The sequence below is a fragment of the Prionailurus viverrinus genome, chromosome A2, assembly GCF_022837055.1.
Source record: "Prionailurus viverrinus isolate Anna chromosome A2, UM_Priviv_1.0, whole genome shotgun sequence".
NCBI lineage: Eukaryota > Metazoa > Chordata > Mammalia > Carnivora > Felidae > Prionailurus > Prionailurus viverrinus.
Genome location: NC_062562.1, coordinates 161,908,161 through 161,931,865, shown reverse-complemented (window position 1 = coordinate 161,931,865; position 23,705 = coordinate 161,908,161). Strand labels below are relative to the sequence as shown.

The 23,705-nt window shown below is 47.4% G+C and overlaps 1 protein-coding gene across 1 annotated transcript in view; it reads right to left on the bottom strand.

Moving 5' to 3' along the window:
- The window catches only part of CNTNAP2 (contactin associated protein 2), a 1,382,613-nt gene that overhangs the window by 34,419 nt on the left and 1,324,489 nt on the right, over nt 1-23,705 (bottom strand). The gene's annotated exons all lie outside the window — the stretch shown is intronic.

Here is a 23,705-nt window from a genome sequence, read left to right as displayed (position 1 = left end):
TAGTATCCGATGGATGTTTTGGAAGTCAGGAAACTTTCCAGACTCAAGTCACAAATAAACACACGCACTTAAGAATCGCTACCTTCCCCCGCTCTGTGTGCTTAATGTCTTCCTAAACTAACATTCAAATCAGAGGGGAATCGAGCAGAGGCATTTCCAATGTACTGTTTCAATTAATGTAACCACACGTTGTCTTACCAGTTAGATCAGTAAAAGCAAGTGTCTCTTCCACCCTCTGCCCTGAGTTTTACAACCTGTGTAGCAGACTGGGAACTTGTTAGAAATGCCGGGTGGTGGTGGGGGGGCTGGCAATCTGGGCTTTCACAAGCCCTCCAGGTGCCTCTGCAGCCCGCTAAGGCTTGAGAACCATGGGCACAGACACTGATGGCATAGTGTGACCAACCCAGGTGGTGGGCAAATGCACCCTCAGAGAAGAACAGAGCAACTTGTGTTCCAGACGGGATGTTATGCCAACCCGCCGACTGTCTTTTACCACCAGGAACAAGGATGTGAGACATTTACCCTTCCGGTGGAGCTGTGAAAAACACCGACTTGGGGAAACAGAAGGCCACCTACTTCTTTAAAAAGTTGAATTCGGAGCAGGTGATGTCTCTTACTGGGGAAGGAACCCAGGTGAAGCAGTCTTGTATACAACATTTACTTCCCATCAATGAAAGAATAAATCAGTAGAGAAGGGAGCTTCTAGGCGCTGGAGGCAGAAGGGGATGTACTGATTATTCATCATGTTAAGGAATCGGTTCAAGGGCTGACCTGTCCTAGTCCAATGGAGAGTGGTACTTCCAAAAGGGGCTTACTTAGACAAGTCCGTAAAGAGATTTTAATGAACCGTTCTCCATATTTTCCTCCTGCAGTCAATTTCAGCCTGTGATTCTGAGCTAGACCATGATTCAATTAGCAGGGGGAGGCAGAAGGTACCTGGGACTGTGAACAAAATTCCCACACTCAGGATGTCTCCTAAGGGTTCCCTTGATGACCAGAAAGAGGCTCTGGTCCCACTGATCCCTCGCTGGCTGTTCTCTTCTTCCTCCTCTGCTTTCTTGTCGATAATTGCAGGCTTATTGGATGGATGAGTTCATTGATTCATTGGATGAATTCATTGATTGATTCTTTGTCTCCTGGTCTGATGTCAGAATTCCTTGTTCTAGGCTCACCAACTTGCCTTCCAGGAAAAGAGCTCATATATTTGGTTTCTATGCCCTCCTTCTAGTGATCTGCCTCCCTTGAAACATCCCCAGACCAAGGAGACGCAGGGTAACTCTCTGTTCCCAGACTGGAAGGGAGACCTCCGCTCCTTGCTTTCCCAAATTCTTATCTGGCTAACATCTGTGGTCGAGGCACCAGAACAATGGCTGCTTGGTGGTGGAACCCAAGTTCCATCGGTCCCATCTGCTGCTTTTCGTCCATAGATGGAGAATTCATGTTAGCCTGTCCAGCCTTGGAGTAGGGCTTCAGAAGGAAGAATTTGGGGGCTGGTAGCTCCTACCATCTGGTGAGACCTCAATTCAATTCAATTCAATTCAATTCAATTCATTGCATGTACTCACTGCCTGGCCACAGGAGCAGGAAGACAGAGATAAATGCAGAAGTTGACTGTAAGTAGCTCCCAACCTAGCTGGGGAAACATGCAAATAACAAAGCGACACAACTGAACAAATGCTGCATAATAAGAGTTAACGTTTACTGAACCTTTATAACCATATGCTTTATACAAATGCTAGATATTTTATACAAATCAGACATTTAATTCCTAGAACAACTCTATGGAAAAGGGAGCATTACTATCCCTATGGAATGTATGAGAAAACTGAGGCGTACGGGGCTAGGGAGGCAGGCAGACGGGCACCAGAGCCTCTGGGACACTGTGATTTTCTGAGCTGAGAAGCAAACCATGTATTTGGCAAAATTACCAAAGTCTATGGTAAGCCTGGGAAGCCAGTTTACACGGGGCTCTGGATAGCACTTTGGGAGAGGTAACACGAGGGCGGGTTTTGTTTTTATTTTGTGGTACGGATGCTTTAACAGGAAGTCTACCCCTGAATGCATTTGGAAGTATGCCATACGATGTCGTGAACCCTGGGCAATGTGCTGGGTGGCAGCTCTCTTGCATTCACGTTGCCTAAGTGAAAATAATGTGCCCTTTGACCAACACCCCGCAGCCCCTTTGGTGACCAGCATTCTACTCTCTGCTTCTGGGAGTTTGACGAGTTTAGATTTCCCGATACATGTGGGATCATGTAGTTTGTTCTGTGCCTGGCTTATTTCACTGAGTGTACTGTCCTCCGAGTTCATCCATGTTGTGGCAAATGGCAGGATTTCCTTCTTTTTGAAGGCTGTAGAGTATTCCACCGTGTGTGTATGCTACACTTTGTTTATCCATTCATCCATCATTGGACACTTAGATTGTTTTCAAGTTTTTTTTTTTAACATTTATTTATTTTTGAGAGAGAGAGAGAGACAGAGAGAGAGAGAGAGACAGACAGAGCACAAGCAGTGGGAGGGGCAGAGAGAGAGACACACACACACAGAATCTGAAACAGGCTCCAGGCTCTGAGCTGTCAGCACAGAGCCCAACACGGGGCTCGAACCCACAAACTGTGAGATCATGACCCGAGCTGAAGTCGGATGCTTAACCGACTGAGCCACCCAGGCGCTCCACCTGGTTTTCAAGTTATTGTTATGGTAAACAATGCTGCAACGAACACGGGAGTGCAGATATCTCTTCGTGATCCTGATTCCTCTCGGGTATATACACACCGGAAGCGAGACTACTGGATGACAGGGTCGTTGTTCTCCTTCTAGGTTTTGAGGAACCGCCATGGCGGTGGCACCATTCTACGTTCCCGCCAATGTCTCCACACCTTCACCAATGCTTGTCTCGTTTAGAAGTAGGTTTTGTAAGAATAAAAGGAAAGAGAACTCCAGGTCGAGTGTGTCAGGGGGGTTAGCTATGTTCTGGTACTGGTGGGAGCGTGATGCGCTCAGAGCTCAGGGCCATATTGGGAAGAGCCTTGAATGCCACGTGAAGATGCCCGTATTTAAGGCGGAGACTCCGTGGTTGAAGCTGCCGAGGACCGTGATGGGAACAGTGTTAGAAAGGTGGTTCTAGTGTCAGTGTAGTGCCTGCACTGAGCAAGTAAGCGGTTGCGTGAGCCCCCCAGGGCTGCAAACTCCTAAGACAGGCGTCCTTCTCTTTGCCATCGGGCTGAGACAGGGTCAGGCCGTGGATGTGGGTAAGCGCCTCGTCTGTCACCAGCGCTCTCTTGCCCTTTGCTAAGCCGTGAGATCATCTGTAGTGAATCAGTTTTGATTCTGTTGCCTCTGCTGGAGATGTGGGTAATGAACTTCTGACTCAAGCTTTACTTCACAGAGTCCCACACAGCTCACATGGCTTTCTGAACTTGACGTAGGGCGAGCTTCCCTATCACACACGGAAAATGAGTGCTTTCAAAGCCACATCTGCCTGAAGGCTCCCAGTTTAACAGGGGGTGCCCATTTCTTTTCTTTTTTTTTTTTTTTTTTGAGAGAGCGAGAGGGAGCATGAGCGGGGGGAGGGGCGGAGAGAGAGGGAGAGAGAGAATCCCAAGCAGCCTCCCCGCTGTCAGCACGGAGCCCGACGCGGGGCTCGAACTCACCAACCATGAGATCACGACCTGAGTCGAAGCCGGACGCTTACGGACTGAGCCACCCAGGGGCCCCGGGGTCCCCATTTCTTAAAGACAGGTCCTGTCCTGAATGTCTCGCTCTGAGATAACAGACACAAGGCAGATGGCCAGAGGAGGTCCCAGGAAGGGGGTGTAGGTGGTGGATCAGGGACCCCCGGACGGTGGGAAGGAGCTGTGAGCGGCCAGCGAATGTGTCAGCGGGGTGGGCAGAGGGTGGGGGCTGGGCTGCAAGCACGAGGCCTGGGGGGTGAACTGGGGCTTTCTCCTCTCCTCAGTGCTCCTGCACTCTGCTGGCTCACTCCTGTGGCTTTTCCTCTTCCCAGGTTTGCTCCCTTTCGGGGAAAATCCCCAGTGTTTCAACCGTTTTCCTTGCCCGAAAGGCGACTGGGTCACAGAAGCAAGAGTTCGGACGCCCAGGAGAGCAGCACCAACATTTCCAAGTTGGATGGCGTTCCAAGTCTAGTTGAGGTTGGCTGAGACCCATTCCGCTCTGGCGTCTTCAGGTTCAGGAGGTTCCCACTCTGGGCCGCGGGATAATTGTAACATGAACAGTTTGTACTGTGGGCCCGAAATGGCACACACGTGAGGTACTGTGTTGAGCATGTCGTGCGGTCTCCCAACAACCCTCGGAGTGAGATTATCCCCTCTTCCCAGACGAGGAAACTGAGGCATCGAGAAGTTAAGGCTTTGCTAACGAATGAACATGTATGTTTCATATACAGAGAAGTCAGATATTTTATTCTCAATTTCGCTCTCTCTCAAAAAAACAAAACAAAACAAAACACAGACCATATCATGTTGTTTTTATATTTACTTGGATTTTGGCATTTCTAGTCAGGGACTCTATAAATTGTGAAAGTGAAGTTAAAAAAAAATTTTTTTTTAACGGCTATTAGAGACCGCTCTAAGACCATGTTTCGTTATCAACTCAGCCAGTAATAAAGTTTTAAAAAATGCAATGAACTGATGTCAAAACGTTGCCAGCATCAATGAAGGTACCGGTAAGTTCTGTAGATGCTTCTCTGGGATAAAAATCCATCTTTCTTAGGAGCATCTAACACATGATAGTAAAGCTATTATTGCTTTGGTGTGTTTGAGCTCATTACAGGTGAATTACATTAATCTGTAAAACTGAACGGGTCGCACGCTGAATCACATACCAAAGCTCGATTCACCGTAAGAAACTACTCTCCCCATGGAGTCTTCTCGGCCAAGGCATCAAGGCGTTGGGGGTGGGGGGACATTCTTTATGCTTTAAAGAATGCAAATCATAGAAATGCAGTACAGGCACTTCTGAAGTTATGCCCTCAAGCTGTAATTAGTACTTTAATATCTTACATTAATGATTGGGTTAATGATATCTTTACTTGAATATCTTACATTAATGATGTGGGTTATTGAAAATAGCCCACTAAAAACATGACCCAATTCCAGGTAAAACCTTACGATGAAAGGAGCACCAGGCAGCGAGGACATGTGCCAGCTTGATGGTGGCATTACGTGCCTCCCGGCTTCCCGTCTTCAGCTGCTGAATACCAGACGGTGTGGCGAGAGAGGAGAGGGGGACGGGGCACCGGAACCAGCCACAGCCGGCCCCACTGATGGCAGAACCGTGAGGGGACCTCGTGGACGCCTGTGGACACGGCCTCCGTGACCGGACATCCAGATGCCAACTCCTCCAGTGACGGCTCTCATCTTCCTTAGAGACTAAACTCATCTGTCTATTCTTGTGTGCCCATGGGGCCCTATTCATCAGCTGCGTTTTGTTCTGTTTTACACTTTCTAGAATTTCCTCTCAATATTCTTTTTGGTGGGGGTACGGATGGGATGTGACGAACTACCCCTGTGAAACTCAATGTTTTTACTTTTTATGAAAGAGGGCCAAAAGATGTTAGAGTGTCAGCGAGACCCGGTTTAAAGCTTTTTTTAAAAAAATGTTTTATTTAGTTTTGAGAGAGAGACAGAGCGCGAGTGGGGGTGGGGCGGAGAGAAGGAGACGCAGAATCTGAAGCAGGCTCCAGGCTCTGAGCTGTCAGCACAGAGCCCGACGCGGGGCTCGAACTCATGGACCTGAGCTGAAGTTGGATGCCCAACCGACTGAGCCACCCAGGTGCCCCCAGAGTGTTGTATTTTTACCACTGCTGTATCGTAGTGATACTCATATTTCGCTGTATGGTTGAATTGCAAAATTTCCTCATAACACGTTCTCCTTTGAACATAAATTTGTTTAGGTGAAAAGGGGGAGTTCATTCAAAGAACAATGTTAAATAAATAACATAAAGAAGGTAACTCTACGTGGCAAAATTGTAAGCAGAGAAGGCAAAACATTGTGCCATTGGCTCTCAAATTACTGTTCTTCGGGGAATATTCTGAGGAGGAACTTGGTGTTCCTCCAAACCCCTTGATATTTGGCCTTTAGCACCTCTGTTCTACTCACATGAAATTCCTTTCTCTTCCTCTCTCCACACCTAGTACCTGTGATCATCCGCCACTTTAGGACATCAGAGGTCTCCAGTCTCTAAAGAAGAGAGCTCCAGATGGTTTCTTCGGCTACCTGGCCCCCGTGTGTTCTTTCCCCGTCCAGACGGGCCACAAACCTGAATTTGTGTCTCTACTAGATTTACGGTTTCCTTGAGAGCAGATCCCGAAAGTTGGCTATCTTTGTGTTCCGCAAGATGTCTAAAATTCCCTCTTGTTCAGAGCGATCAGCCAGGGACGGCACGCGTGACGATAACTGTGACTGTGTATCAAGACAGTCTGTCATCCACACTTTGGTCGCGCGGGATGGCAGCAAACACCGTGGAAATTCGGTTACGGCAAAGTTCATTGTGGGCCAACGTTTATCAGCTTCGTGGGGTCAACGGGTGTGGAATGTGGCTTTGAGAGAGGAAGGGGAAGTAGGAAATGTAGATCCCATACAGGTTTATATTTATATACATGTTTTATATTTGTATTTACATGTATATTTACATATATAATGTTTATTTACTTTTGAGAGGGGAAAGAGGCAGAGAGAGGAGACGCACAATCTAAAGCAGGCTCCAGGCTCCCAGCTGTCAGCACAGAGCCTGACGCAGGGCTCGAACCCACAAACCGCGAGATCATGACCTGAGCTGAAGTGGGAGGCTTAACCGACGGGGCCACCCAGGCACGCCATATATATTTACATATATAAAGGTCTTTATAAATGAACAGACTCTATGTTTATATATTTATATGCATTTGTTTCCAGAAGTACTTTCACTGGGAAATCTATCTCACTGAAAATGCACTGATCTTTGAAAATTTAGTTGTGTTGCTCTTACAGTGACGCTCATCTAGGAAGGCTGAATATCCGTTACTCTCTACACCCTCCTCCAGCCTCAAGCGTGGAGTAGCGGTTATATGGAATAAGCAGGGAGTGGGTTTGAAATCACCGCCTGAGTGAAGGTTCAAATAATTCTTGGAATATCAGCCTGAAACGAGAAGGCTGAGTAGTCACCTGATACACACTTGGAAACATGAGCTGGGCTGACAGGCACCCTAGATGGTGACTCTGGGGGTTAGGGCTGAGCATCCGGGTCTCAACTGACAGAGAGCTGGACGCAGTTGATCAGATTGGATACAACTTTCCCATTTGGTCATAGCTGCACGGATGGGAGCCTGAATGGATCAGGGGGATAAACAAATGGGAAATAACCACAACTCTAAGAAACTTCAAAAAATAGGGGGAAGAAAGCAACAAAAAAAGCTAAGAGTGTCAATCTAAGAAAGCAAAATACAACCACATAAACCTCATTCCTCCATTCTAACACCATCGGATGATAAACCTTAGACAGGGCGCTGAAATGTTAGATTCTAACAGGCTAAATTTTTTGATCGGTGACATCTTCCTGACCAGCTGCCTTTCCAAAGGTGCACAGACAGCTAGAATTAAATCCGTATACATAACTGATATATAGAATTCTATACTATGATGTTTTATTAGTCCCTGAAAGACACTAATGAAATTTCGCTGTATTTATTATATGCTTTTCTCTCTTATGGAGGAAGGCGGGACTAAAATATGCAGGTGTAATTTAAATAGCTCTTGACCTGTGACAAATGTAACTCAGTTACAAAGAGGCCATCTGCTGGGAGAAGCAGAATTTTTTCCTCCTACATTGCAAATCTTTTTCTAAGGCTTAATAAAACAAAACTGGATTCTTTTCAGAAACAGTAATAAAAAGAAATATCTTAACGTGAAGATGTAAGCCTACTACGTTATTTTGCGAAAAGATGAAGTATTACATTTTTGTTTGTATAAACTTATTACAGTCCTTGAACTTTTGGGGGACATACACATAGGTTGAAATTATCATTCCCTATCCTAAATTCTTTAAAAAAATTTTTTTTAAACATTGACTTATTTTGGAGAGACAGAGAGAGACAGAGCACAAGCAGGGGAAGGGCAGAGAGAGAGGGAGACACAGAATCCGAAGCAGGCTCCAGGCTCTGAGCTGTCAGCACAGAGCCTGATGTGGGACTCAAACTCACGAACCGTGAGATCATGACCTGAGCTGAAGTGGGATGCTTAGCCGACTGAGCCACCCAGGAGCCCCTCCCTATCCTAAATTCTAATCTGAGAACTACAAACATGATCGCTGGTTAATATAAGCCAGTTGTGATTATAAAACAAAGAGAAGATAGGCTCCCTGAGCTGTTTCCAAAATAGCAGACATTTGGCATCATCTAAAAGATAAATTTTCCACTTTCTCCTGAATGTTTCAAGTTGTCAGACGTGACAGAAAGCCTGGTGCCCCTTTCCTGCAGCCTGGGGTGCCCTGCTGCACAGCATGACTTTTCAGGGCTAAGAATAACAGGCTTTGCTGAAAGTAACAAGACCTTTCAGAAAAATGGATGTACCTGTCAGTCATACCACAGAGCAGGTGCTGGGGCTTCATTAGAAGGGCAGGTCTGATTTTTACCTCTCAAAATCTTAGTAAATATAAGCAATGTGGCTTAGCTATTTGCTACTGGAGAACAGAACACTAACGTGTTTCCCACGAGTTGGAAACGAACAGACGTGCTTCTTACTCTCCGGGTTTTATTCCACTTTTCCTTTTGCATTTTAAGTTGTGAGCAGCAGAAATAGAATCCTACGTACAACGTTACCAAACTGAAATGTCGTACAAGAAATAGAATCCTACGTACGTTACCAAACTGAAATGTCGTACAGAAAAATAATTTCTTCCGTGTGTGCTCTGTTTCTGCTAAACCTTTTTTTTTTTTTTTTAAGGCTTTGGAAAGCCCTATTACACTAACCAACACCATAAGGAGAGTGAGTTTTAGCTTCTACCTTTTCCTGAATTCCTCTCCAAACCACTGAAGAGTATTCCAGCCAAGACCAGCCCAGGGCCATTGGAAGCTTGGGGAGCAGGGGAGTTGGGGGCAATGGGGAAAGGAGGAGGGAAGGCTGTGAGGCATCTGTGTCACAAGCAGCCTAAGTGGAGGCTAGGAAAAGTGTGTTAACGAATCTGTGTATTTCCAGATTATGTCAAATAGAATGATTCCGCAAAATAAAAAGTGGTTTCTTTCCTTTGTTCTCACTGGTATTGTAATTCCTACCCAGGGGGCGTCTAAAGCTGTCTTAGCCCAGGAGGAAAAAAAAAATCCTGTGAGGGCTAAGATTGCACGAAAGCCTGACCATCAAAGCATTAGGAAATGGACATTGAGGTAGGGGTCGAAGGCAATGGTCTTCCCGGGGCACTTAGACCTGTCACGCACACACAGAAAGAGGAGGGGAGAGCTGTTGCCAGAAAGCGTACTGGGGAGGGAGGTTACCTCCATTTGCTCTCCAGGTTATGTAATTAACATAGGAAAGAATTCTAATGTTGGGACCTTGACCTAGGAAATGACTTCGGAGGACAATTCTTTTTTTTTTTTTAATTTTTTAAAATTTTTATTTTTGACAGAGAGAGAGACAGACAGACAGAGAACGAGCAGGGGAGGGGCAGCGAGAGAGGGAGACACAGAATCCGAAGCAGGTTCCAGGCTCTGAGCTGTCTGCACAGAGCCCGACGCGGGGCTCGAACTCACGGACCGCGAGATCGTGACCTGAGCTGAAGTCGGACGCTTTACCGACAGAGCCACCCAGGTGCCCCAAGTAAAAGTATTTTAAAGGCAGATTTATAACAAGATGAACTGTGGGTGGAATATGATCCATGGGTAGAAATTGGCTTCAGGGGAGAATTTTCATGGTATGATTCTAAGCTGACAGTTTATTATTTTATTGATTTAGATAAGGATATCAATGGCACATTGACCAATGGGTCGTGGGCATTTAGGAAAGGGTGGTGATACATGAGATCGCAGGGTCACGAGCCAAAGGGACTCTGAGAGGCTGAAATGATAGCCTGGAACTAACTAGAAAACTTGAGCAGACACAAATACCTAATTTCTATAATTGGAAATGCCACCCTCCCCCATCACCTTCACCATCAAGCTGTATGGGTTACACCCAGTGGCAGCACACACCTCCTTCCTTCCCCGTCCCCTCCCAGTCCAAATAGGACTAGGGTATTTTATTTTATTAATGTTTATTTTTGAGAGAGAGAGAGAGAGAGAGAGAGAGAGAGCGAGCACGGGGGAGGGGCAGAGAGCCAGAGGGAGGCACAGAATCTGAAGCAGGCTCCAAGCTGTCAGCACAGAGCCCGATGTGGGGCTCGAACCCACGAACCGTGAGATCATGACCTGAGCCGTGAGATCATGACCTGGCTCAAGTGACTGAGCCACCCAGGCGCCCCGAGGACTAGGGTATTCTCATTACAAGTGACTTAGGAGTTAAGAGTGAGATGTGGTTGAGTCAAGGAAAAAATGGAGTGTAGACACTAACCCAGAAGGTGGTTTCTGACACCGTGTCTTCCAGGGGTCGAGTTAAGCCCAGAGACGTGTTCCCTTCAGGACACAGAGGGTGTGAACAGCAGACGGGTCACCACTCTGGAAACTCGGTCTCCTGCCCCAACTTTCACACGGGCCACTGCAACTGAAGACCTCCCCTCTTGGGAATTGTTCGTTACTCCCCAGGGCGCTGGTCTGAGTATTCAAAGCCCAGAAGATAAAAGTAAAAGGTAAAAAGAGATTAAAACAAAAAAAAGCAAAAGGAATCCGTCTCCAATTTACCTAAATCCAGCGACTTCTACGACTCAGGTGGGGTTTCAGGTCTGCTGATTTTCATTTTCCTTTTAACGAAGGACCCGGGACGCTTCCCAGGACGTTTGCTCTGGCGGGGGGCGGGGTGGGGGGCACCTTTTCAGCTCTGTGTTGGCTGAATGTTTATTTTCCCGGCTGGGCACACCTATTAGTCCCATTACCTCCACTATTCTAGCTGCCGCTGGAGTCAACCCCTTCCCTCTCGCCTTCAGAAGGTGCAAATTACGGCGGCTGCAGCACCTTGAAGAAAATGCATTTTCTCAGCACTGCTCCTCGTCTGCTCTTGCTCTACCGCTGTGGGCTTTGTTTCAGAGAGGAGGAGGGCTTAAAATATTCCACGGGGCAACTGCGTTAACCTCTCATCTGAAATATGTTATTGTGAATCCTGGGCATCCTGGAAAATGAATCTGCGTGGAGAAGACTTTTTCTTTAAATTTTTTTAAATGTTTATTTTTGACAGAGAGAGAGAGAGAGAGAGAGAGAGAGAGAGAGCACGAGCAGGGGAGGGGCAGAGAGAGAAGGAGACACAGAATCCGAAGCAGGCTTCAGGCTCCGAGCTGTCCGCACCAAGCCCGATGTGGGGCTCGAACTCACAGACCGCGAGATCATGACCTGAGCTGAAACCAAGGGCCAGACCCTTAACTGACTGAGCCACCCAGGTGCCCCTTTTCTTCTGATTTTAAAAGAAACTGAAACATTTTTAGGGGTCTCCAGAAGCACCTTGGGCCCAGGAGTGCGGGCTACTGAGCTGAATGGATGTGTTAGCCCCTAAAGAACGTATCTGATGACTTTTCTTGATGGCTTGGAGCTTGACTGGGAACAGTTTTATCATGCTACGGAGAAAGCTAGGAGGTAGCCCTGGACTTTTCATTTTTGAGTAAGGGTCTGAAGCCACCTTTTTTTTTGGTCATTTGCCTCTGTTTACAGAGGTGGAGTAAAACCCGTCACGCAGCTGCCCTCCTGCCCGGGGCAACCACAAACCACAAACCACTTGATGTTCTCTCCCTCCTAAAAATCATCTTTTTTTTTAAAAGTGTATTTATTTTGAGAGAGACAGAGACAGCACAAGTGGGGGAGGGGAAGAGAGAGAGGGAGAGAGAGAGTCCCAAGCAGGCTCTGCACTGTCAGACGCGGGGCTCGAACCAATGAACCGCGAGATCATGACCTGAGCCTAAACCAAGAGCGGGACGTTTAACTGACTGAACCACCCAGGCGCCCCTGAAAATCATCTTTCTCTGAACAGGGCGAGCTCCAGAACCAGTGTAGCCACGAGCAAAAAACATTCTTCCGTTTCCACGGGGAATGTCTAGTGCTCTGAAATGCAATTTCACTAGAATAATTAGATCCGGGAAAGGGATAGAGTGAGGTGTGTGTGTGTGTGTGTGTGTGTGTGTGTGTGTGTGTGTGTAGATACTGTTTTGAATGAGACAATCGGGGGAGGCCACCGCTGAGATTACGTTTGAGCTCTGAATGTAAAAGGTCACGTACCTATGGAGGGAAAAGCATTCTAGGCAGAAGGAACAGTAACCACAAAGGCCCTGAGGAAACACATGTAGGTACGCCCGGGCTTCCTCTGAAAGGTTGACACTCGGGGCTGGGTGGGGGTGGATCCTGCTTGCCCAGGTGTAGACGGGTGGGTGACTTTCAAGCTTCCTCGCTGGCAGCTTTGTATTCGATTTGGCATGTGACCACTGAAGCACCCTCCTGGTGGGGACGGCCACTCATGTTTGCAGGCTGAGACAGCGGCAGCCCACAAGCATCCTGGGTGCTGGAAGGGCGGGGGCTGACAGAGGCCTGGGACGGGCACAGGCACTTTAAGACTGGAGGGAAAGAGTGGGACCGCGACCCTTAGTTACCCCCGGCATGACATCCCCCCTCCTCAACTCCTTGGCAGACGTAAGTGCAGTGATGAGAACATACCAGCCGGCAGAGCAAACACCTGTAAGGACCCTGTTGTGGGTTGAGGCGTGACCCCCACTCCCCAAAAACAAAGATATGCTGAAGCCGAACCCCTGGGGCCTGTGAATGCGCCCTTATTTGGAAATAGGGTCTTTGCAGGTGTCCTGAAGTTCAGAGGAGGTCATATTTTTTTTTTAAGTTTCATTATTTGAGAGAGAGAGAGAGAGAGAGAGAGAGAGACAGAGAGCGAGCAGGGAAGGGGCAGAGAGAGAAAGGGAGAGAGAATCCCAAGCAGGCTCCGTGCAGTCAGCACAGAACCTCATGTGGGGCTCGAACTCACGAAACCGCGAGATCACGGCCTAAGCTGAGACCAAGAGTTGGACTCTTAACCGACCGAGCCACCCAGGTGCCCCAAGGTCACGTTGGATCAGGGTGACTAGGGTGGGCCCTCATCCCACGAGTGGTGTCATTACAGGAAGCAGAGAAGGGACACAGACACACACAGGGAGAAGGCCATGTAAAGACGGAGGCAGAGGCTGATGTCAAGAGGCCACGATCCCAGCAGCATCAGCAATCAGCAGCACCGGCCAGAAGCCTGGACGGAAGAACAGGTTCTCCCCCTGCCCGAGGTCCCAGGAGAGGACCCACCCTGCTGACCGCTTGACTTCAGACCTCTGGCCTCCAGAACCCTGAGACAATACGTGTGGTTTTTAAGCCACAGTCTGTGGTGTTCGGTAGGAACTAAGACCCAGCCTAGGACTGCAGGGGATCCCGGGCCCCCCTACTGTTCTGGAAATGAGATTGGAGGGGGGAGAGGAAGCATTTGCCTCTGAGAGTAGAGTTAGCCTGAAAGCAACACTGTTAGAATGAGATGGTTGGTTAAGCGTCAGCGCGAGCTGCCCAGCCCCAGCCAAAAACACGGGAATCAGTGCCTGCTGTGGAAGATGAAAATACAAACTTCTGCTCATCTGAATTTAGTTCATGTTATTTGTAAGCCCTTTACAAACCAACAGAAAGAATGCTTTTTCCAGGAACATGGTAACAGAGAAGGGGATCATTCTGGTCTCCTCTGGGGTCACTCCGGTAAGCTGGGGGCTCCTACCCAACCACGTCCACAGCACCCAGCGCCTACATGCTTTGACTCAGAATCTTCGAAGTGTTGGATTCTTCTGGGCTGAGACAAGTCGACCCAATAACTAGTTTACGAGTTTACTGCTATTCCTCCTGTGCTGCTGGTGTCTCCCTTCCCCACCTCAAGGCTGTTGGGGTGGGGCTGTGTCTCTAAGCTCCTGGTGTGGAGAAGCACGCTCTCATTGCTTCCAGACTGTTCTCTTCACCCAAATGCTTGGTAGCCCCTGAGTCCCTTTCCTCCTCCTTCTCCCCCTCCTCTCTCTCCTTCCAACTTTTTCTATACCTCACAAAGACTTTGCCGGCTTACCATGGTTAATTTGAATCAGAGAAAAATGCCCTTGGTCCAGATGAAGCCTGGAATCGGCGTGTTTATTTCAGAACAGACAGCTAGGCGTCATCGGCTGTTGTACTTGTTTGATGCATATAGTTTAAAAAATTTTTTTAAATGTTTATTCATTTTTGAAGGAGAGAGAGGCAGAGCGTGCGGAGGGGAGGGGCAGAGAGAGAGGGAGACACAGAATCTGAAGCGGGCTCCAGGCTCCCAGCTGTCAGCACAGAGCCCGACGTGGGGTTCGAACTCACGAACCGTGAGACCATGACCCGAGCAGAAGTCAGATGCTTAGCCCACCGAGCCACCCAAGTGTCCCTGACTGAATATAGTGTAGCTGCTCCTTGTGTTTACAGTCAGTGCTGGTCTCCTTCCCTCCCCATCCTGCCAGCCCATGGCTGCTTGAAAGGAATTCTAAGCATTCTTCTAGAAGCTACCAAAACCCACGTCACTGTTTCTAAAGATTCCCTTGGCTAAGAAATCCTACTGTACTTTTCACCTCTAGAGGACCGTCCTTGATATGGATCAAATACAAATCATTGCAAGTGACAATGAATCTGAAGATATTCCACCTGCACCTGAGGATCCTAAACATTTAAAGGCAGCAATGGAAGAGATTTCTTATTGATCTCGGGGCAGTGAGATGTATTTTCTCTGCAGACCATTTAGACTGGGGGCTTAAGAACTCTCCTCTCCTGACCTTGCTCACTGTTAAAATTCATACGCAAAAAAGACAACGTGAGACACCAAGAAGTGAGGAAAGGTGAGTACACTGAACCCGTCTTCGTGAATGAGTCTACGGAAGAGGCTTCTGGAAGGAAGGACAAACCTTCCTAAAAGGGAAACTTGCAGAAGATGACTTAGGTATTGCAACTCTCCAGCAGCTTAACCGCCTGCACCTTTAATTTCTGGATCCGAACAAAGACCCATAGCGAATGCCACACATACAAAAAGGGACGTCACACGCAAGTGACGCGTGATGCACGCGCAGCATTTCCAGATCTTCCTATAAAAGGATAAAACGCTTTCTTCACATTTACTATAGGATGTGCACCTAAATTGACAAGTGTCCTAATTTATAGTGAATGGAGGCTCTGTCCCTGTTGCAACTGTAGAATATTCTAGAAGAGCTCCTATTTTCCTCGTCTTTCCTCACCCATGGCAAATCCAGGGAAATGGTAATAATCACAGCTGACATCTGGAGCACATATTTCACACGGGCCCCCGCCCTGTGCTGAGCTGTTTACGTGTGTTCACTTCTTTCATTCTTGTAGCTCTTCTGGAAAACAGGTGATTCTCTTGCCCCTCGTTTTGCAGAGGAAAAAGGCCTGGAGAAGTCAAGTTTCCTCACCCTCCTGTTACTCTGATCGTGACGACGGTTCTCTAATGTCCTCCTGGTCACGTGCTTGAAAGCACAGCATCTGAACGCTGACAGACAGACCTATGAAGGAGGTCAGGTCTGTTTCCAGAAAGTGAAACGAAAGGACACAGCCCCTAACTGTGGTTTCTACAGGTGTCGCCTCCCTCCCCCTGGACGCCCCAGGATAAGACTCCTCAGGCTTCTGGTAGGCAAAGGGGCAGATGGGCCACCCCCTCGCCCAAGAGCCACGCCTTCTCATCATTCAATCTCCAAACTGTCAAGTGCTCCCTTCTCTCCCCATTGCCATTTAAGCCCACCTCACTCCGTGTCTGGATTTTGCTTTCCTCTCCTAGTTTCATCTTCCTCCTCGCCCACCCTCGGAGGAATGTTTCCAAGACTCAACTGGGGTCTCTCCTTCCCTTTCGATGGCTGCCTCTAACAGAAAGAGCACGCTCCTCAAAATGATCAGTAACAGCCTCCAAGCTCTGACGCCACCTTTTCGTCCACTCGCCCTCCACTGACCCAGGGGTCTGACCGCCTTGAACTATCTCCAGGCTGAGTCATGCACACCCCTTCTGGCCTCCGCAGAGGAGTCAGGAGCAACGGGGTTGTTACTTTAGGTGATGACAAGTTTGTCTCCCCCACTTGACAGGAAGTGTCTCCAGGAAGGCCCATGACTTCTGCTACCGCACCGTCTGCACGGTGCCCGGAACCCGGGCTCCACGGATGGTGAGGGCATGAGTTGTGTACAACTTCCTGCTCGTCCGGTGCCTGTTTTGAATTTTCTGCATATCAACATCTGCATGCTGACGGTAAAGCAATGATTTTGACCCACACGCTTACACTTAATCGTGTGCCTACACACGTGGAGGTGAAGTCAGGGATGTTTACTGATCCTTTCTAGATAAAAGGCTGTGCGCTTGGCACACAAGGGGCGGAGAGAAGCAGGCAGACGACAGTCCCCTGCAGGGCTCTCACGGTCAAGGGTAAACATTAGCAGAGGCAAAATGAGATAAAGGCCATGATGCGTGTTCAGGAGAGAGAGCTATGGATCGAGACTGGGACAGAGAGGACCACATGATGATGGAAACGATCCCTGAACCAGGTGCCGCTTGAAGAGAAAAGGAGGGTGGCGGGGACAGAGGCGGGCACGTGCACAAGGAAACTGAGGGGGCTCACGCGCAAGTTTGTAAGTAAGTGCCCCAGAGGACACGGCGGATAAAGCTGGAAAATGACCCGCCCTCGGGTGGATGTTGTATAAGGGCCTCACGTTTCAAATCAGGTTATATCGATTTGGTAAGCACTGGGGCATCCTCGAAGACTCTTCTCTTCTCTTCTCTTCTCTTCTCTTCTCTTCTCTTCTCTTCTCTTCTCTTCTCTTCTCTTCTCTCTTCTCTTCTTTTCCCTTCCCTTCCGTTCCCTTCCCTTCCCTTCCCTTTTCTCTTTCCTCTTCTTTTCTCTTTTCTTTTCTCTTCTTTTCTCTTTTCTTTTCTTTTCATTGTAGTAAAACACTCATTACAAAAATTGAAAAGCCTGGGAAAAACTTAACTGAAGATGTGGGTCAGTTAGGTCACTTTGGCATGGGCGGGTGTGATGGGTGGAGAAGACACTGGAAGTGGGGGGTCTGGATAGGAGACTATCACAGCCGTGCTCAGTGAGGGCTGGTGAGGGTCTGACCGAGAAGTGAGGACTCAGAAGAGGGTTCATTGACAAAGGAACATACTTCTTTAAAAAAAAAATTTTTTTTTAATTTATTTATTTTGAGAGAGTGCGTGCGTGGGGAAGGGGCAGAGAAAGAAGGAGAGAGAATCCCAAGCGGGCTCCGTGCACAGAGCCAGGATGTGCAGCTTGAACTCACAAACCGTGAGATCATGACCTGGGCTGAAATCAAGAGTCGGACGCTTAAGTGACTGAGCCACCCAGGAGCCCTCACAAACGAACATACTTCTAAAACCCTGGTTTTCATCTGTTATAGTTTTTGGCAAATTGGAAAAAGTGCTGATAAATGTCAGGAAAGTAAAAAGAAAAAAAAAAGGTAAAGTTACTAAAGGACACTGCTTGGCAATAAATGCTGGAGGCTTCTCAAGGGGGCTCTACTGTTTTGAGTGTTCACCTCTTGGATCCTGGTTAAGCTGGAATTCAGTCAACGGGCACCCAGCACGCAAGAGTCTCTCACCGACAGCACAGCCACCAGGGAGCTGGCACTTCCATGCAGATTATTCATTTTGATGACGGAAGTCCCGGTGGCTGTTCCCGTCTGTGAGTTCACGGGCTGAAGAAAGCCTGGTCACTCCTAGCGCATGTGACACGTTTTTATGATACAATGCTCGTAACTTCCAGCCCTTTATGGATGATTTGGTAAGAGTGAGCGGAAAGGTCGTGTGCGAAGCACAGTAAAGGGCACGTTGGAAGAAATCAAGGCTGTGTTTTAGACAGGAAAGGTTGACAAGTTCAAGGTGTGGATGCTAATGAAATGCAAATATCAGCGTATCCTAGGTGTGCATCTAACCACATACGGACATAATCATTCTCTCAAAATGCAGCAACAGGGGTGGACGTCGAAATCTCTAGTTTACAGGTGAGGAAACCGAGGCTTGGTTCTGGGAAGCAGCTCGTCACTCGGCTAACGGATAGAAGAACCAACCCTGCCGACACTCATTCCCGGTTCCCAGAGACCGAAGTTCCCGCAGTTACAAGAGTGGGTGTTCACTCCGATGACGGGTGTGGCACACGATGTGGCTCTCCTTAGTGACACAGACTGTCTTATGGCTGGGTTCTGTCCTCCCCACCCCCCCCGACCTTTTTTTTTAAGTAGGCTCCATGCCGAGGCTCCAGCCCAACGTGAGTCTTGAACTCACAACTCTGAGATCAAAATCTGAGCTGGGGTCAAGGGTCAGAAGTTTGACTGACTGAGCCACCCAGGCGCCCCTGTTCCCCTCTAATTGCACAGTGTATTGCTCTGCTTCCAAATTATGTAAAACTTTTCTGGAGGAAAACTGATCAATCCATGTTGACTCCCGGCACAAAGGGACGCCAAAGGGATTCGCGATGTTTGGCCAGACTGTTTACCGTCAGTGTTCCCACGCGGGAGCTGTTCTGCTCATTTCCTGTTCTCCCTCCCGGGTTTGGAGTCCCTGAATAACTGGGAACAGACTGATACACGGAGATTGCTCAACCAACTGAGCCACCCAGAAGCCCCAATAAATTTTACTTTAGAGAGAGAAAGAGAGAGGGAGAGCATGAGCGGGGCAGAGGGAGAGAGAAAATCCCAAGCAGGTTCTGAGCTTATCGCAGAGTCCGACGTGGGGCTCAATCCCATGACCCTGGGATCATGACCTGAGCCGAAATCAAGAGTTGGACGCTCAACTGACAGATCCACCCACGTGCCCCAGGAATCATCATTATTAATGCCGTTATTACCAAGGATAATTACGTCTGTTAAACTTCTGCCTTTCAAGGCGAGCACAGGGCTGGCTGCTTTCTGTCCACCTCACGTATGTCTCCCTCATTTAAAACCAGGCTTTCCTTGGCTTCATCCATTGTGATGTTTGTGTGGTTTGGTTTTCTCAGTGATGCCGTCCCCTCCTGCAAACCAATGTGGGGTGAACTATGCAGGTAAGCCTGGAGCAGCCCTGGGTGGGAGTTCGCCGAAGGCGTGTCACAGTCGAGGTGGGGAACAGAATTCCCTACCAGCCAGGCAGGCTTGGCGACCGTGGCCGTGGAAGGTTGAACTGGAAGGAAAGGACGCAGCAAAAAAGTTGAGCTGTTGGCAGAACTCGAGTCTCTGACTTTGGAAGGGTGAAACTGCGCTCAGGGACCTGGTCCCAGGGAAGGGCCTGCTCTAGGTAGGGGTGGGGGGTGGAGGTCCGGGCTGGGCCTGGAGGAAGGATGCAGTTACTGTCAGTCTCCAATTGGTCCGGGCGGGTCTCAGTTTGCAGCTCAGCGCGTCCTGGACCAGACCCGCAGTCTAACGCCTGCCCCAGATCATCTCCCCAGGTCATTTTAGGAATGTGTCTAAATCCCAACACAGCTAGACCACTTTGGCCACGTCAACGATTCTTCCACGGGCACGGCTCCAAGAACCAAAGAATGAACCGGTTATCAAAGGGAGCTAGAAAGATGTGGCAGAAAAGAAATACTTGGAACTAAGATTTGCTTCAAAATATGGTTACTAGTATTTGTCTGACAGGCTTGGAACCAGATTTTTTCAGTTTATCAAAAGTACAATAGACTCCTTGAATACTTCTCAACACCTGCTAGGGCTTGCCACTGAAGGCTCTGATTTCCCGGGTTTATCTGAGTTTTCAGGTTGTACAAGCTGGTGATGGGTTGTACATCTTGTTATTCAGAGATCTGCATTTGTTTTATCTGAGAATAACACGAATTTAGGGCTAACCCTTAATTTCCTGGCTAAACTTTAGTCCCAGTAAAGGAAGCTTTTGATAATAGCTTTGCTCATTCTGATTGTACTCCAATGAAAATCCTTGGTATTGAAAATACCGGAAGCCGGAGACAGACACAAAAAATATTAACGTAATATAAAATTGGAATTTTTTGGCTTGCTTTTTACTTTTTGAATTAAGTTTACTGAGGTATAATCTGTATGCCATCAATGCACCTATTTTCAAGTACAGTTTTGATGAATTTTGCCAAATATCTACACCTATGTAATAGTCTAATCAAGATATGCAACATTTAAGTTGGAAGTTTGTACAAATTCCCTTTGGCTGCCTGATATTTGTGTGTGTGTGTTTGTGTGCGTGTGGGGGAGAGGGGAGAATTCGTCCCTGAAAATGAAGGTACTTAAAAGAATTTTCACCCTTGTGGAAGCAGATTCTTGAGAACAATTCTATGTGAGATTTTTAATAGTCCTGCCATTTGCATAAGAAAATTTGCAGAAGTACGTAGCATTGCACTCAAAATCTTATCGGATGATGTTGATTTATAGGACAGTCTGTGCCACAGTAATGCTTTTTTTTCTGCTTTTTTAAGGTCCCTGTAGAGACAGAAGGGAATGTTTTTATGTATGTATGTATGTATGTATGTATGTATGTATGTATTTATTTATTTTTGAGAGAGAGACAGAGAGAGAGAGAGAGAGCGAGGAAGTGGGAGGGGCAGAGAGAGAGGGAGAGAGAGAATCCCAAGCAGGCTCTCCACTGGCAGCACAGAGCCTGATGTGGGGCTTGAACTCATGAGCCATGAGATCATGACCTGAGCCGAAACCAAGAGTCAGATGCTTAAGTGACTGAGCCACGCAGGCGTCCCCAAAAGGGGAGTGTTTTGTAGACACCCTGCCATCTTCAGTTTCCAGGTTCTGGGGTTATAAACCATTCCAGAATCCAGTCTTGCATAATCAAGTAGGAATCCTTGACTATATGAAGGTATCTTTGTAGTACCTTTAATGAAATCCTCACTGGCTCCCTCTCTTCCAGATTGTTCCCTCCAACCTCCTTCCCACCTCACAGCATTCTCCGAGGGGGGTCATTCAGTGGGCCTTCTAGGAGCAACTGCTTATTACCTGAAGGACTTGAAAATGGTTCCCAAACAATTGGTGGGTGCTGACCTCAAGCTCTCAGAATTAGCACCAAGGGCTCTCCCTTGACGATCCTACTGGCATCTGCATTTACAATCAGCAGTACCGTCTTTAGACCACATTGCAGCAAAAGTGGGTTACAATTCCTCAAAAGCTCCTCATCTACTCTTGGAACCTGGCCAGTCCTGCTCTGAAGGTAACCGATAGAATGGCTGGAGATACATGGCAGGTGGCTTTGGAGAATGGTAGAGAAGGGAGCCCGTTCTAAGGGAGATGCTGGGGGAGGTAGACAAAACCCTAACTCTGTGGTTCAGGAGAAAGCCCCAGATCAAGGATGCCCCCCTCCAGTGCCTAGAATAGGACCTTGATGTGCCGGGAACTCAGCATTTACGGAATAAGTGAACAGATGTCGTCCCAGCAATGGGATCCATATTTCCAATTCCCTCCCCGCTCCGCTCTTTGGATCTGGCATAAATGAGCTGGAGACATCTCAGAGTTCAGGGGCGAAAGAACTCGTTCTGGATTACTTAGCACATTGGCTGGAGACAAAGATCTGAATTTACTGCTCATCAGGAGATTTTAAAGAACAGCTTATCCACTAAGGCCAATTTGATAAAACCATGGGCTAATGTTCTTGCAACGAGAGCCCTTACAAGAGGCAGCCTTCATCTGTTGCCTGATGTCCCTCTAATAATTTATGGTATCCCAAGGAAATGCTGGTTCTGAAAATAAGACAACCTCTGAGAAGAATTTAACTGAAGTGCACTTTGTGGTTACAAACATCTACTGCTGGAGACGGTCCATCGATCCCGGCGAGTACAATGACCGGGTGGCAATAAGCCACAAATTGACCGACTAGTTGAATGGATCTTACACGTCGTCCACTACATACAGTCTTGAAAAAAAAAATCACTACATCGATATCAAGAGGAGTTAAGAGGACTTCCTACTCATTTAATGTAATTCTCATATTGTGGCAAGAGTGAGCTGACCCACCTGTTTCGGAATAAGAGTGCCGGCTTGGGGTCCTAGCCCTGCCTTGTACAGCTGTGAGGCCTTAGACAGATGTCCCTTCACCTTGCTGAACTTCAGTTTCAACGCGTGAATTGAGGATGTGGGCGTCTCTTCCCCAAATTCCCTGGATCTACTCCGTTAGCAGGGGCTATCAACTGTACGTCCAAAACACATCAGGAATCTACTCATTTTTGTCCATTTCCACGAATTATCATCGGGTTCAAACCACCATATATCCCAACTGGATTCCTGCAGTCGTCTCCCATCTGGCCTCTGTGCCTCCACTCTTCCTCTCCACAATCCTTTACTCAAAGGCCAACATTTAAAAACCCTTCACTGACTTCCCCTTCTACTCGTACTAAAATCCAAACCACGAGGCTCTCGTTAGCCTGGCTGCTGTCTCCTCTCTGTCCCCAGCTTCTACTTTTCTCCTCCTTGTCACCTTCACCTGATTTCCCTCAGTTCAGGAGACCACCCACCTTGACCGGCCTCAGGGCCTTTGCTCCTGCTATGCCTATTAGCTGGAGCATCCTTTCCTTGGATCTGGTGCCTTCAAGTCCTCCCTAGAGAACCCTTTCTAAAGATATTACCTCTTCCTTGATCATTCTCTATCATACTACTGGTTTTATTTTTTCTTTGTAGTATTTATCACTGATTTAAACCATTCGTGTCTATTCTTGTTAGCTGTTTTTTCACTCACCAGAAAGTCAGCTCTGTGAAAGCAAGCCTCTGGATCCTTTTTCACTGTTAGAGCCACACAGTGTCTAGAAGGCACCAGTAAAAGAGGGATGGATGAATGAGGATAAAAAAAATAATATCTATTTCCAAAGGTTGATGTGAGGCTTAAATATCAAAAGCGCTCTTTGAAGGGTTTGATGGTTGTTGGATTTTATCCATCATTTTCTGAGCCTCTAAATTAGAAAATATTATACTGACATTTACCAATTTAGGTCAGAATCAGATGAAAAATCTCTTAGCACATTAGTTTATCTGCCCAGTATCCTCTGCGCTCGAAGCTGTTCATGCTCATTGTAATGAGATCATTCACCAACTAGTAAGAATTCCTTCTTGGCTTCTGCTTTATGGGGCATGGCTAGAGTATAAAAAACATGAAGTCCCTATCTTTGCCTTGAAGGTGTTTACAGACAAATGAATGATGTGTGCCTGGCCTGCTTTGTCCTTCTGATCTCTTACAGTATTATTATCTGTGCTGTTCTGCCTTACACTGGAGTCATTTTCTGTGCTAGGGCCTTGCCTCTTTCCCGGGGAGAGGAGTCCATAAACACAAACCATGTTATTTTGAAACATGTATGGTAGAATAGAAGGCACCCAGGAGAGCTGTGGAATTAAACTGAATGATGGATCATTGCCTAATATACATTTTCACATATCCTGTAAAAATATTCCACTGGTAATGCAGAAAAATATCTTATTTTGTTTTGAGGAGAAAATGTATGCTTTACTAATAATATGCTCCCTTCAAATGTAAAGATCAGACTGACATGTCGGAAGGCTTATTCTTGTTTTCTAACAGCAGGGTCTGTCGTCTGGAATGTGCTTCACACCTCAGCTGGGGCCCACACG